General features: G+C 40.7%; 1 non-coding gene across 1 annotated transcript; it reads left to right on the forward strand.

Annotated features, from left to right (window-relative positions):
* The first annotated feature begins 337 nt into the window (after positions 1 to 337).
* On the forward strand, positions 338 to 422 carry trnal-uaa (transfer RNA leucine (anticodon UAA)). The gene has a single exon. It is a non-coding gene; the product is annotated as a tRNA-Leu (tRNA).
* Positions 423 to 16398: the final 15976 nt, after the last annotated feature.

Here is a 16398-nt window from a genome sequence, read left to right on the forward strand (position 1 = left end):
TTTTTTACAAGCAGTGGCCTCTGTGGAAGGGCTAATGTGCATTTTTTTAAAGGCTTTTATAAGTTCAGACATTTGCCGATCCTCAAGATCCACTTTCTCTGAGCAGCAACTAACAACGGTATGAGACATCTTGTGTAACACTCTAATAAACTGCCCAAATATTTTCCTCCTTTTTATGAGGTCTGAAAAACATGCCCAGACTTGCCCTTTTAAAAAACAAAAACCCATCGTAGTCTCCATCTGTTCAACCTTTTGCTCAAACACCATACCACCTTGATTCTCTGAAACCCCCGGGAAGCTTAATACTTATTTTTTATTTATTAATGTTTTAAGAAAAACTGTTGTGGCCGAGTGGTTAAGGCGATGGACTTAAGATCCTTTTGACTCAATTGTCAGCGTGGGTTCGAATCCTACCAACAGTAATTATTTTATTTCAAACTCTTTTACATTTATAAATATTTAATGTTTATAAGCACTTGTTAAATACAAAGGGTCTGTTTTTTATATATATATATATCAATACCTATATTCCATACTCCTATATAAAATCCACACACCCTCATTATATATTCATATATTCACACCTATAAGGTCAAAAAAAGGTCAAAAGGGTCATCAAACTTTTGACAGAAGCTGTAGTAATATTACTACTCATCACTTCACGTGCTGATTAAAATGTAATACTATGTGAGCACGGGGAAGGACACGTAATTAATCCATGTGCAGTTTTACCGAGATTCTAATTGAATGACTGATTAGCAATCGACTCTCGGTACAACTGCATAAAAGACGCACATTGACACTCAGTCGGTGTTGGGTGTACAGAGAGGAGGTACGAGGAGATAGAGAGGAGACAGAAGCTAAAAATAACAATTGCTATTCGTTCAGCACGATACTTGTTTGTCCATTTCATCCCGTTTGTGTTTGTTTACTGTTTTGTTTGGCCCTTGTGCCCGTTTGTTTTGTGTGTGTGTTTTGTTCAACTTTTATTTTCATTATTATTTAATAAAGAAACCAACCACTTTCGCGTCTCGGTTTTAACCTGCAGCTGCTGTGTGTCTGTGTTTCTGGTCTGTGACGTCACCATACCTCTCCACTGCAAGCCATCCTGCCACAGGGAGAGAGTGAGGAGAGTAAAGTAAATTAAAAAATAAATAATAAGCAATTGCTACGTGGTGCTGGAGGACCAGCACTGTACGTGTTTGTTTAGTGTTCGTCCCTGTGTGTTAGTGTCTGTTCGTTTTGGTTATCTGTCTGTTTACTTTGGCGTCAAGTGCCGTGTGCTGTTTTTGTTTAAATCTTTTATTTGTTTCATTAAATGCACTGAGCGCCGCAGCGTTTTCAGTTTCACTCACCTCTGTGTTTCTTTGTGGCCTGATGTCACCCCTACAGCCAGCCTGTTCACAGAGGCCCTTAACACTAGAACCGTTATACTCATACCTAAACCGGTTACATTTTAAACAACATTAAAATTTAAACAACAAATTTAAAATGAAAGACAAACTATCGGATACAACTCAAAAGTTTTATTCAAGCACATCATATCAAACATCTGCACAGCCGAAACGTCATATTTAAATGAACAATTAAACATAAAAGGGTTTATTTTCTAACTTACCACATACAAAGCACTACTTCAAAAAATGAAAAACTTCGCATTTTTTAATGTGGAAAAAAATTATGTAATTGTATGTAAAAAATAATGTGATTCTTGTAACAATTGTAAGTCGCCCTGGATAAGGGCATCTGTTAAAAAATAAATAATAATAATAATAATAATAATACTAGACTTGTAAAATGTATTATTTTTTATTTTTGTGCAGCCGTGAAACCTACAATGCACTCAATAACTGGCTGACAGATGCAAGGATGCTAGCAAGTCAAAAGATAGTCATAATATTGTGTGGCAACAAAAAAGACTTGGATGCAGACCGAGAAGTGACGTTTTTGGAAGCTTCAAGGTTTGCACAGGAAAATGGTAAGCGAATTATGAACTGTCCAAACCCAAGGCCTAAGGATTTTACTTTAAGTTATTGTCAGTGTTGGGTGGCTGCACGGTGAGTCCGCAGGGTGAAAAAAAGCAGTCGGCTGACGGCACACGCTTCGGAGGACAGCGTGTGTTCGTCTTCGCCCTCCCGAGTCAGCGCAGGGCTGGTAGCGGTGAGCTGAGCCTAAAAATAATTGGCCATTCCAAATTTTGAGAAAATAATAAAAATTATTGGCAACGACTAAATTTAAAAATTAATAATAATAATTGTTATTATCACTGGTCTAGATGATCTGTGTGCACATCAGCAGCAGCTCCTGACTAAGTGGGGAAGCTAAATAAATATATATTCTTTTTATTATACGCAATAAAACGTTGCATATTTCAACAGGTACTTCGTAATTTAATAAGAACTGTAATACAATAATATAGTATACACAGCACATAAGGCAAGCAACTGAATATAACAAAAACTTTGTGGACTTACTTGATTGATTAATCCTGAAGGATGTCATTTGTAGAAAAAATATTTGGAAGATGAAGAGCCAGTTTGAAAAACCAAACTGCGAGTACTCAACCATTTCGTTTTTTTCGTACCATGAGCAATTAAAAAGGCAATTTTGTTTTGTTCCTCCCTGTTGAAGAAGGTCCAATTTAAGCTTTGGACGACCTTTATTGTTATTTTTTATTGTTATTTTTTCCTCAATTGACAGCGAGGAAAATGACATATGAATTAAAAAATGTACAACGTACTGTATATGGAAATTGAAATATAAGGGAGTAGCCACACGTCAAGATTACATCTAATTATAAGTGGTAGAGGCTAGCCGCAAGCTTGCATCGTGTAGCCAATACAAATAAAGTAAAACTTGACAGAGGATGATTGCAGGTGGAATACACACAGAACCCAACCCACCCTGGATAAGAGTGTCTGCTAAGAAATAAATAACAATAATAATAATAATAAAAATAATAATAATAATAATAATAATAATAATAATAATAATAATAATAATAATAATAATAATATACTTTAGTTCACAGTTTCACTTTATTAACATCCACTGTCTGTAACCAGGAATTAAAGAAGATTGTTGTGTTGTGGTGTGGTGTTTATTAATGAACTCATTTACTGTTCTAGTTTCTTTCAAATTAAAATGCAGTTGGATTTCTATTTATTTACACTGTAAATGAGGTCCTGTTAATCCTGCATTGCTGCTGGTTTTACAGGTGGTATTATATAGAGCTAACGCAGTGCCTATGCAAGACTTGCACTATGCACTGAGAGATGTACAATCAGGGTTTCCCCTGGGTTCTAGATTTTTGTAGTCACTAGTGACTAATACTTTCTAAAAACATTAGTCACTCCAGATATTCAGTAGTCACTACTGACGCACAGCTCAAGTTTTCAAGGGTGTTATGAGTCCTGATTTTATTTTATACCTTAAATCACTGTATTGACCAAAACAATTATTGAATTAAACCATTTTAATAATGCTCTACAGTTTAAATAAATTGGTAATTTACAGCTGTAAAGTTTTAGAACATTAAAACTCAAGAACCAGATTTGCCCTGAAAAGCTACACAGACACAGAATGCATTATGAATTACTTATACCATGTATGTCTTTTTACAATAAAAAGAAAAAAACAGTGTTAGAATATTATATACAACCCATGGAAACAGAGTTTTGCAATAAGGCTGCAACTTTGCTGCTTGTTTTCTTTTTCTTTTATCTGACGCTTGTGAGCTTTGTTTGTTCCGAATCCAAGTCTTCATCTTCTACAACTTGTTGTTCTGTTTGTTCTATTTCACTCTTGCTGAAAAAACAAGTGGATTTTCTTCTGCGACATTTTACAGTATTGGCTAACAGTTTTGTTTTTTAAATCGCGCGCACGTTTACCGCAATCATGTATTTATATTGATGATAAAGTTATAGAAAAGAAGGCAAAAAAAAGTTCACTATCCACGCATCTCTACAGCTGACCTCAATACGAAAACATATTACTGGCATTTTTAAATTATTGGTGACTAAAACGTACAGTACTGATGCTAATTAAAAAATAATAATAAAACGCTTACCTAGTATCAGTGTGATGGATGTCCCTGCTTGTTACCACACAAATCACTGATGATGGCAGGGAAATTGGAAAGAGGTTCAGTCGCAAGACATTTTTGGCGTTTTTAATCTTTGATGGTATTTCGTCTTGATCGCCCTTTGCTAGTAATGTACTAGTATTGAGCAAACAATCCACATTTTTTCACTGAATTGAAAGCTAAAAACTCTTAACTCTCACACCAGACGTAACGGCATGTCAAACTAGACCGCATGACAATACTGCGGTTTCTGACTGGCCATACATTCTGTATTTTGAAATGAACGAATAATACTTAAGTTACAATAAACTTTAATCGGGTCATTGAAACAAATAAATATCGACTTGCAGGCATGAACGCACACAGGAAATTAAATGAGTTAAAGACTAGGCGTTTAGTTTTTTAAAATGTCTTTTTTGTATCCTACACAGACTGCAGTAACCACCCAACTGTTTATATTACATTTAAACAACAGGGCTTATTTAAAATGTACATATTTAATATGTAAATTAGTCGTGTGTGCACTGAACGCTCTGTCACAGCTCGTCAGTCTGGTGTTAGCGATTAAACGTAGCTTACATGACAAAAGTTAGCAATAGATTGGCAAGTGGTACTAAATAAAATGCGTTGTCTGCCATTTCAGAATTTTTCTCGAGTACCCCCAGGGGTACGTGTACCCCAGTTTGAAAACTGCTAGAAGAAACCACATTACCAACAGATACAGTTTAATAGTAGTCGTATTTAAATACCGTTGTCCTGACTGGTAAATTCTTCCAGCTTCCCCTTTTATTTTGACAATTTCCATATAAAAAACGGCATTTTTATCTTGACATTTTTCATTCTTAGCCACCAAGTAAATATTTTGGACAGTTTTCAAAACAATTGTTGCTTTATTTTTACAACACACGTTGGTGTTGTTGATAAACACGTATATCTGCTTCAGGTTAAACGATAGGCCTGTGTTACACAGAACAGTACAAATAAAATGTCAAATATACAATAAGTATTTCGTTGGTTTTGTGTATTTGCTATGTTTTTAACTTATTTTAATACTGCACATAATGATATGGTTTTGAAAATGCTACTTATCAAAACCATGCTGCACTTGAACTGTATAACATAATAATTTCCTTTATTCCGATTCCAGTGGTGTTTTCTCAATGCAAGATGTATTGTAGGCATATATACAGTGCCGTATAAAACCACATACACTATATATATATATATATATATATATATATATATATATATATATATATATATATATATATATATATATATAATTGTATCATGCTCGTTATAGGCCTACTGGCGAAATGGTCAAGAGACAGTTGGTGCTTAACACATACGGAATAATTTTGGCCCTGAATTTTAGCATTTTTGGTCATAGAAAAGACACATTTTACATATTTTACAACGTTACCGTAGGCTAATTTTTTTCTTAGTTAATGATGGGTTTTCGTTTCACAAATCTTCTGCACACAGTATTTTAAGCACAACTGTAATAATTTATATTTCAACAGTCACTGCCAAAGCTGATTACTTATTCTTTCAGAAGTAATGGTCGGATACGAGGTTATATTTGCGCAATATGAAACTGAGGCGCTGAATGGCTGACTGCATTTACGTCGCCTACCATGGGATGAGAACGTTGCAGAGTCAATGAGTCGATGAGGCCGAGGCGCAGATCTGGTCAGTAGCAGTGGCTATGGTTTAGCGATCCCTTCTTTTGAAGAAAGAGACGTTGTGTGTGTCTTTAACAAAAGGGATTTTTTTTTTTTTTATAGTACAAACAGAAACGATTCAACATTTTTTTTTGACGTCACTTTCAAAAAACATTCGCAAATTACGAGAGTGAAGAGCGACAGCGAAACCCCTGTGTACAATATGTTGTGGTATGGTGTTTGCTGTGTTTAGGATCTATTTCCATAGTATACCATTAGGGGTCATTAGAGACTACATATAAACCTTTAAATATTTTTCTGGTTTGGATTTCTTTTTTAATTCACAAAAAAGTCTCACCTTTGATTTAAAGCTTAATTTGAATAAAAATGTGCATGTTGCACATTAAAAAAAATGTTTAATTAGAAAGAAATACTTAAAAAGTGAAAGGGGCTAAGCCAGTGACCAGTTGAACAATGACAGCACCAGCTGCCGTGCTGGTCAAACATATGTAAAAACGATATTTAGAGTTCCCAGTTTTCTTCTTTGTTTTAAACCTGATAAAACACCAATGAATCAGGTTATGTTACATAAACGCCTATAAATCACTTCAAACCCCTTCTCTTTAAAAATGTATGTATGAAAGGCAAGCTAAGAAGGAAAAATCCTGATTCTGGTAAGAAGTTAAATCTGAATGTCTTTATACTCTCTGTAATGCATGTAAAAATAATACACATTTGTTGCTTTTAAGAAGTTGGAGTTTGTTTTTTGAAGGAAAAGGAAGCTGCAGCCTGTAGCTTGGATGACGCAGAAACATCTTTTTTTCTGGAAGTATAATTATTTACTGCTACTGTTTCTGATTCATGAATTTAACACAGATTTAAAAAGATTAGCTTTCTTGCTTATTTTAGTGGTTGATACAAATTGTTTTCCTCTGTTGTAGAGCTGATGTTCTTGGAAACCAGTGCTCTGACTGGGGAGAATGTTGAAGAAGCTTTTGTCCAGTGTGCCAGGAAAATACTGAACAAAATTGAATCGGGTACAAACTGTGCAGGTTCTGGCACAACTGAAGAGCAGGCATGAAAGAGAAGGAGCAACTGCAGTGTGTCGCATCCTTTCAACCTCTGTTTAAGAATAATCAGTAATCCTTTCATGACTGAATTGTATTATGCAATATATTTCAGTAGTTTTGAAGACTGTTTAGTTCAATCCTACAGGCTCCAGTAAAAACATTTTTAAATCTCTTTTCACACAAAGCTGATGTGAAATAATTCTCAGATGAGCCATGCAGTTACTCTGACCATCTGTATATGAAACCCACCACCATTAAACCTGCTTGGCTTTCAACTTCCCACGAGAACCCATGTGGGTTGCTAAATGTGCTTATTTCCAATCTGTAATCCAAGCCTCCACTAACAACCCACGTAAACTATTCTCTACCTTCTCCTCCCTCCTAAACCCTCCCCCCCCTCCTCCTCCCTCCTCTATCTCCCCTGACGACTTTGCCTCCTTCTTCTCTTCTAAAATCTCAGATATCCGCAAACTCTTTAACACCTCTCCCTCCCCCGCACCCCCTCCTGCTCCAACCCCTACACCCACTACATCCCCTACTAACTCGCCCTCCCTCTCCACCTTCTTGCCCCTCTCAGACTCTGACCTCTCCTCCCTGCTCCAGGGTCACAAACCCACCACGTGTGCCTTGGACCCCCTCCCCACTCACCTCTTTCAAGCTGCTGCTCCTGCTTTACTCCCCTTCATCTCCTCCCTCCTCAACACCTCTCTACTTTCTGGCATCTTCCCCTCTGCCTTCAAAAAAGCCTCGATCACTCCCCTCCTCAAAAAACCTACCCTCGACCCCACCTCCCTCCAGAGCTACCGTCCTGTCTCCCTCCTACCCTTCCTCTCCAAAACCCTCGAGCGGACTGTACACCGCCAGCTCTCTGCTTTCCTGTCCAACCACTCTCTGCTTGACCCTCTCCAATCTGGCTTCCGCTCTGCTCACTCCACTGAAACCGCCCTTCTGTCTGTCACCAACTCACTTAAATGTGCCCGAGCTGCCTCTCTCTCCTCTGTCCTAATTCTCCTCGACCTCTCTGCTGCCTTTGACACTGTTGATCACTCTATTCTACTATCATCTCTTGCTGACCTGGGGATCTCTGGCACTGCTCTGGCCTGGTTCTCCTCCTACCTCTCCAACCGCACTTACCAGGTAACCTGGCGTGGAGCAACCTCCACACCTCACCCTCTCTTAACTGGAGTCCCCCAAGGGTCAGTCTTGGGTCCTCTCCTGTTCTCTCTCTACACCCGCTCCCTGGGCCCCCTCATCGCATCCTATGGTTTCTCATACCATTTCTATGCTGATGATGCTCAGATTTTCCTCTCCTTCCCCACCTCTGACTCCACCATCTCCTCCCGTATCTCTACCTGTCTGTCTGCTATTTCCTCCTGGATGCACTCGCATCACCTCAAACTCAACCTCTCTAAATCTGACCTCCTTTTCTTTCCCTCCTCCTCCCCCTCCTCTGATCTCTCTATCTCTGTTCCTCTGGAATCTACCACACTCTCTCCCTCTTCCTCCGCTAAGAACCTTGGAGTCACCCTGGACCCCTGTCTCTCTTATTCCCAGCACATCTCCACTCTGGCACGCACTTGCCGATTCTTCCTGAGCAACATCCGAAGAATCCGACCCTTCCTCACCAACTATGCTACCCAGCTCCTGGTCCAGGCCCTGGTACTCTCCCGCCTAGACTACTGCAACTCCCTCCTGGCTGGCCTCCCTGCGTCCGCCACCCGTCCGCTCCAGCTCATCCAGAACTCTGCTGCTCGCCTGGTGTTCTCTCTACCTCGCTTCGCCCACGCTACTCCACTACTCCGCTCGCTCCACTGGCTCCCGATCACCGCTCGCATCCAGTTCAAGACTCTTGTACTAGCCTACAGATGCCTTGATCAGACTGCACCCAGCTACCTCCAGACCCTCATCTCTCCCTACACCCCCACTCGACCTCTCCGCTCCGCCTGCACTAGAAGACTGGCTCTACCTCCGCTACGCTCCCCTGCCTGCCGAGCCCGCTCCTTCTCCACCCTTGCTCCGCAGTGGTGGAACGACCTTCCTACAGATGTCAGGACTGCCCAGTCCCTGACCACATTCCGGCGCCTCCTTAAGACTCACCTCTTCAAACAGCACCTGTAGAACTCCTCTGTTGTATCCTGGGACACTATCACCCTTCATTTAAATATGCTTTATTTTGCTCTTATCTGCCCCCTATTTTACTGCATTTAATCCTGTACCTCAGAATATTGTAATCTGCCAAGTGTTTAATCTGTAGTATTTTGTACTTAATCATATCCTGATGTAACTATCACTATTTAATCATATCCTGATGTAACTTTCACTATTATCTGCTGTATTATTGAATTGTGGTTTGTCACACTTGAGAATTATTGTATTTATTGTTCTTATTGTATGACTTATATTGTAACACTTGAATGTATTTGTATTTGCTTGCGATTGTAAGTCGCCCTGGATAAGGGCGTCTGCTAAGAAATAAATAATAATAATAATGTGGCCAGGTAGAAAGTGTTTTTTTTTTTTTTTTTTTTTTTAAGAGACCACAATTGTTATTATTTTTTTAAGTGGCATACTATTACAACCAGGTATGAAACAGAGACTAACATAAGGAGATTGGAGCAAAACAGAGAAAACATCCATAGAAAAAAGATGACTGTTTTTTAAAAATGTAGTACTAGAAGCGCAAAGCAATTACATCCCAAAAGTAGACAAATCTAAATCTAAAACAAAATTGCCAAAATGGTTTAATAGATCAGTTTAAAAAAATATTCAGAGAAAAAAGGCACTTTCCAGAGCGTTTAAAATGGACCAAGAACAAAGTACACAAAAAGAGTATTTGGAACTGCAAACACAAGTCAAAAAGGAAGTTAGAAAGGCCAAAAGAGAGATAGAAATGAGCATTGCTAAGGGGGCTAAAACCAATTCCAAAAAGTTTTTATTATTATTATTTATTTATTAGCAGACACCCTTATCCAGGGTGACTTACAACTATTACAAGATATCACATTATTTTTACATATAATTACATTTTTTTTACACATTTTTTTTACATACAATTAACCATTTATACAGTTGGGTTTTTACTAGAGCAATCTAGGTAAAGTACCTTGCTCAAAGGTACAGCAGCAGAGTCCCCCACCTGGGATTTAACCCACAACCCTCCGCTCAAGAGTCCAGAGCCCTAACCACTACTCCACACTGCTGCCAATATTATAACAGCAAGAGAACATTCAAAGAGTAGGTACAATGTCTAAGAGATACAAATGGCAACATTTTAGACGAAGAGAAAAAAATAGCTAATATATTAAATGATTACTTTTCACAAGTTTTTACAAAGGAGGATACGGGCAACATGCCCCACATGTCGACCTGTTCCTATCCAGTTTTAAATAACTTTAGCATAACAGAGGCAGAAGGGACTAGGAGCTCTTAAAATAAACAAATCCCCTGGGCTGGATGAGATCCTCCCAATAGTACTCAAAGAAATGAAATAACTTATTTACAAACCGCTAATCAAGATCATGCAACAGTCTCTTGACAAAGGGGTTGTACCGACAGCCTGGAATATTGCAAACGACCAATCGACAAAATGGAGCGAGGCAACCAGTGGAGTACCACAGGAGTGAGTATTAGGTCCTATGCTCTTCCTAATCTACATTAATGACTTAGATTCTGGTATAGTAAGTAAACTTGTTAAATTTGCAGACGACACAAAAAAAGGAGGAGTGGCAAACAACGTTGCAGCAGCAAAGGTCATTCAAAATGATCTAGACAGCATTTAGAACTGGGCAGACACATGGCAAATTACATTTAATAGAGAGAAGTGTAAAGTATTGCATGCAGGCAATAAAAATGTGCATTATAAATATCATATGGGAGATACTGAAATTGAAGAAGGGATCTATGAAAAAGACCTAGGAGTTTATGTTGACTCAGAAGTGTCTTCATCTAGACAATGTGGGGAAGCTATAAAAAAAGGCCAACCGATGCTCAGATATATAGTGAAAAGTGTTGAATCCAAATCAGTAATGTTAAAACTTTACAATGCATTAGTAAGACCTCACCTAGAATATTGTGTTCAGTTCTGGTCACCTCGCTACAAAAAGGATATTGCTGCTCAAGAAAGAGTGCAAAGAAGAGCGACCAGAATTATTCAGGCTTTAAAAGGCATGTCATATGCAGACAGGCTTAAAGAATTGAATCTATTCAGTCTTGAACAAAGAAGACTACGTGGCGATCTGATTCAAGCATTCAGAATTCTAAAAGGTATTGACAGTGTCGACCCAGGGGACTTTTTCGACCTGAAAAAAGAAACAAGGTCCAGGGGTCACAAATCGAGATTAGATAAAGGGGCATTCAGAACAGAAAATAGGAGGCACTTTTTTACACAGATAATTGATAGGGTCTGGGATCCTTCAAGAAGCTGCTTGATGAGATTCAAAGATCAATAAGGAACTAACAACCAAACGAGCAAGATGGGCGAATGGCCTCCTCTCGTTTGTAAACTTTCTTATGTTCTTATGTTTAACTATATATTTATGATGGGACCTCTTGTCATTAACAGGTTAGGAGAGACAGTAAAATAACAAGAGCTTCAGTTAGACAGAAAACCAAAGAGTGAGTTCACCTCACTAGATGTAGTGTCAATACTTAATTAATTTGTGAGTAAAAACAAATCCGAAAGTAGGGTGTACAAAGGGAGGTACAGCACAGTAAAAGTACTGCAAACCAGTATTTTCATTGCACACACTTGTCGTTTACCTAAGCATGTAATTCATGCTACTTGGCTCTGGTGTTGAACTGGTATATGCATTAGTGCTAAATAAATATAAAGTCATTAAAAAGTGCATAGCTTTTACATTACGAATGCCTTTTGAGTTTGGGTCTAATTGCTTGTGAAGGTAATGAAAAGCAATTGCTCAATAACTAGTCGGGAAATTGATAGCGACTGATAGCTTAAGAAGTAAAATGTTATTGCAGTATATGTGTGTGGCGGGGCATCCCCGCCCCTGTGCGTATTTTGTGTTATACATGGTGTGTTATTGTTTATATGTATGTATGTAGTGGTGCACGGAGTGTGGGTAGCACGGGTGATTTAAAATGTATATTTGTATTTAGGCACTGGGATTGCACAATCACTTCACGTGCAGAGTAAAGTATGTATTTGTATGGAGGCATGGGGATGTCACAAATTAGTTCACGTGCAGACTATGCCGGGATTCAAGTGAATGATTAATTAGCAAACAAGCCCCGTCACAGCTGTAGATAAAAGGAGCATGAATCACTTACTCATGGTGGTGTCTCACCTGCATAAAAGGGGAGGAGTGGTGTTTTACCATTGGTGAGGTCGGGCACGTGTCGTCCGACTACCACCTCCCACAAGAGGAACAACTGCCGGTCCCGAGGAGGAAGAATGGGAGAAGTGGCTGTTGCCGGAAGAAGGGGAAGAAGCTGGTGCAAGCTCCAGTGCCCACAAGGGAGAAACCTAAGCATCCAGCACCCTCGAGCGAGATATGGGACTGGAGGCCCTCCTGATGGTGATTCACCTATTGTGGGCCAGAGATGGGGAGCAATGGGAAGCCTGGGAAGACAAACATTGCCCAGTGTCCCTCCCAGCCATTGGGGAGAGCCGCACCAGTCTCCCGCGACCGAGGGAGAGCCGCACCAGTCTCCCGCGACCGAGGGAGAGCTGCACCAGTCCCCAGTGATAGAGGGAGACTACCTGCTTTTTTAGCCTCCACTGCCAGGGGAGAGTACCTGCTGCTCCCAACTTCGTCGCCAGGGGGAGTTTACCTGCTGCTCTTACCTCTTCCGCCACCACCACCAGAGGAGCTGAATCTACCTGCCAAGGGTCAGCTCCTGTCATCGCCTCCCAAGGGTCAACTCCTGCCTGGTCCTGCAAGGTCTGCATCGCCTAGGGCTGCCGAGCCTGCATCGCCTTTGGCTACTGGGCCTGCATTGCCTAGAGCTGCCACGCTTGCAACGCCTATGGCTGCCGAGCCTGCATTGCCTAGGGCTGCCATGCCTGCAACGCCTAGGGCAGCCGAGCCTGCAATACCTAGGGCTGCCGAGCCTGCATCGCCCGGGGAGGCCCGGGGAGGAGCCAGTGTTGGAGCTGTCAGCATTTCCGCTGACAACCTTGCCGCTGTCAGCGTTGCTCCTGCCGGTTATATGTTCTGAGGAGGCAGCATTTCCACTGTCCACCCCGCTGTCAGCTTTTCCACGGCTAGTGGGGCCACTGGAGGGGTGGACCTTGCCCCACTGTCAGCATTTCCACTGACAGGATTGCCCTGGCTGGAGGAGCCAGCCTCACCAAGGTCAGCATTTCCGCTGAAAGCATTACCGCTGTCAGCCTTGCCACTGCCCACATTATCACTGACAACACAGCCGCCCGTGGGCCTATTGATGCCTCTGTGCTTGGCCCAGGACCCTGAGCAAGGCTTTTGGGCTTTTAAGTGGGATATGGCCTTTAAGGCCATGTGTGCTGTGCACAGGGGGGGAGATATGTGGTGGGGTACCCCGGCCCCTGTGCATATTTTGTGTTATATGTGGTGTGTTATTGTTTGTATGTACAGTGCCTTGAAAAAGTATTTGCCCCCTGTCTGATTTTCTGCATTTTTGCATATTTTTGACACTGAATGTTATCAGATCTTCAACCAAAACCTAATATTAGATAAAAGGGACCCTGAGTGAACAAATAACACAAAAAATTGATACATATTTCATTTATTTATTAAAGTTATGCAACACCCAGTGCCCTTGTGTGAAAAAGTAATCGCCCCCTTAGACTCAATAACTGGTTCGCCACCTTTAGCAGCAATAACCGCAACCAAACGCTTCCTTTAGTTATTGATTAGTCTCTCACAGCGCCGTGGAGGAATTTTGGCCCACTCCTCCATGCAGAACAGCTTCAACTCGGTGACATTTGTGGGTTTTCGAGCATGAACTGCTCGTTTCAGGTCCTGCCACAACATCTCAATGGGGTTTAGGTCTGGACTTTGACTAGGCCATTCCAAAACTTTAAATTTCTTGTTCTTCAACCATTCTGATGTAGACTTGCTTGTGTGTTTCGGATCATTGTCTTGCTGCATAACCCAGCTGCGCTTCAGCTTCAGCTCACGGACGGATGGCCTGACATTCTCCTGTAGCATTCTCTGATACAGAGCAGAATTCATGGTTCCTTCAATGATGGCAAGGCGTCCAGGTCCTGATGCAGCAAAGCATCCCCAAACCATGATGCTACCACCACCATGCTTGACCGTTGGTATGAGGTTCTTACTGTGGAATGCAGTGTTTGGTTTTCGCCAGACATAACAGGGCCCATGTCGGCCAAAAAGATCCACTTTTGACTCATCTGTCCATAGAACATTGTTCCAGAACTCTTGAGGATCATCCAGGTGCTTTTTGGCAAACTTGAGACGAGCATTCATGTTCTTCTTAGTGAGCAATGGTTTCCGCCTTGCTACTCTGCCATGATGAATCCCATTTTTGCCCAGTGTCTTTCTGATGGTGGAGTTATGAACACTGAACTTAGCCGAGGCAAGAGAGGCCTGCAGATCCCTGGATGTTGTTCTAGGGTTCTTTGTGACTTCCTGGACGATTTTACGCCTTGCTCTTGGAGAGATTTTGGCAGGACGGACACTCCTGGGAAAATTCATTACTGTCCCAAACTTTCTCCATTTGGACAATATGGCTCTGACTGTAGTTTGGTGGAGCCCCAGAGCCTTAGAAATGGTTTTATAACCCTTTCCAGACTGATAGGCATCAACAACTTTTTTCCGGAGGTCTTCAGGAATTTTTTTTGTTCGTGGCATGATGTGCCTCTAGAACCTGCGTGCTGACAACTTCACTCTGATGGCAAGGGCCAAAGTTAGTCAGATTTATATTGGGCAGGGCTGGCCCAAATCAGGCCTGGTTTTAACCAAAGTACTCAAACAGCTGACCCTAACTGGGTTGAGTTAACTAGGGGGAGGCAATAACTTTTTCACACCTGAAGATTGCATGTTTGATTACCTTGCACACCAAACAAATGAATGAAGCACCAAACTTTGGTGTCATTTTTTCTCTCAGACTCCCTCTATATACTACTACAACCCACAAAAAAATCTGACCAAATACAATGTGAAAAATGTGCAAAAATGCAGAAAATCAGATTGGGCAAATACTTTTTCACGGCACTGTATGTCTGTGGGCACGGGGATTACACAAATTAGTTCACATGCAGACTGTGCCGGGATTCAAGTGAATGATTAATTAGCAAGCGTGCCCCGGCACAGCTGTAGATAAAAGGAGCATGAATCACTCACTCAAGGTGGTGTGTTCAGGGAGAAAGAATGGGAGAGAACAAAACTAAAAATAATAACAATTGCTACTCGTGCTGGAGGACCAGAAAGATACTTGTTGTGGGGTTAGTTCAGTGATTTTTGTTGTCTGTTTATTTTGGTCAACATGCTGTTTTGTTTGTTCTGTGTTTAGTTTTGTGTTTAAATCTTTTATTTATAATAAATCTGCGCATCAGCGCTTCAGTCACCATACTGTGTCCTGTCTACTTCCGGGTCTGTGACGTCACCATGCAAGCTATCCGTGACAATGTGAAAAAGGTATTCATGTTCAGATTCCATAATGTCATTTGACGGCACTAATGTTTGTTCTTTTCCAGGGGAGCTGGACCCTGAGAGGATGGGCTCAGGGATACAGTACGGAGACACTGCTTTGAGACAACTGCGATCCCCCCTGCAGAGCACAGGCCCAGAGCACCCAGGAGTGTGGCTGTTAACATCCCCCATAGCTTCTGGAAACAAAAGGTGAGAACACCATAGAGACCTCTTAAACCCTGTTCTGAACTCTGTTACCGATGAGCATGCTATTCCTCCCCTTCCTCTGCATGTTCATTCAGGTCACAATCAGGGCAAGTTGAGTTAGCACACAGGGCTCAAAACAGGAAAATACGTCATTGGTGCCGAGGGTCCAAATCCTACCTTTATTTTGGAAAGCTGAGATTTCAAATTTTAAGAACTGGCCTGGCCTTCAGTTCACAGGTGCATGTTAAGATGAGTTCTTGTGATCAATTACCAAAATGAAGTTGTTTTTTCCAAAAAAATAGAGAAGGCTATTTTTAACTTCAGGATGGCATGTAACCTCTAATCAAAATAGATTTCTAAGTGATTTCAATTTTGAGCCTGACTGTGGAAATGATTACTAGTCCCATGAGCAGGGTACTCAACAAGAACTCATCTTAGCATGCAACTGTTAACTGTAACATTGTGAAAACTCAACCCCCCTATGCTTTTCATACATAAACTAATGACTATGTTACCCTGTATTAGTGAATAATACATCCAGATTATCATTAGGTTTGTAGAAAGACTGGTTTCATTGATTTGCACAATAGTAACTTATTATTATTATTATTATTATTATTATTTATTTCTTAGCAGACGCCCTTATCCAGGGCGACATAAAATCGTAAGCAAATACATTTCAAGTGTTACAATACAAGTAATACAATAAGAGCAAGAAATACAATAACTTTTGTTCAAGCAAAGTACAAGTGTGACAAACCACAATTCAATAATACAGCAGA

Source organism: Acipenser ruthenus, chromosome 6 (genome assembly GCF_902713425.1).
Source record: "Acipenser ruthenus chromosome 6, fAciRut3.2 maternal haplotype, whole genome shotgun sequence".
Lineage (NCBI taxonomy): Eukaryota > Metazoa > Chordata > Actinopteri > Acipenseriformes > Acipenseridae > Acipenser > Acipenser ruthenus.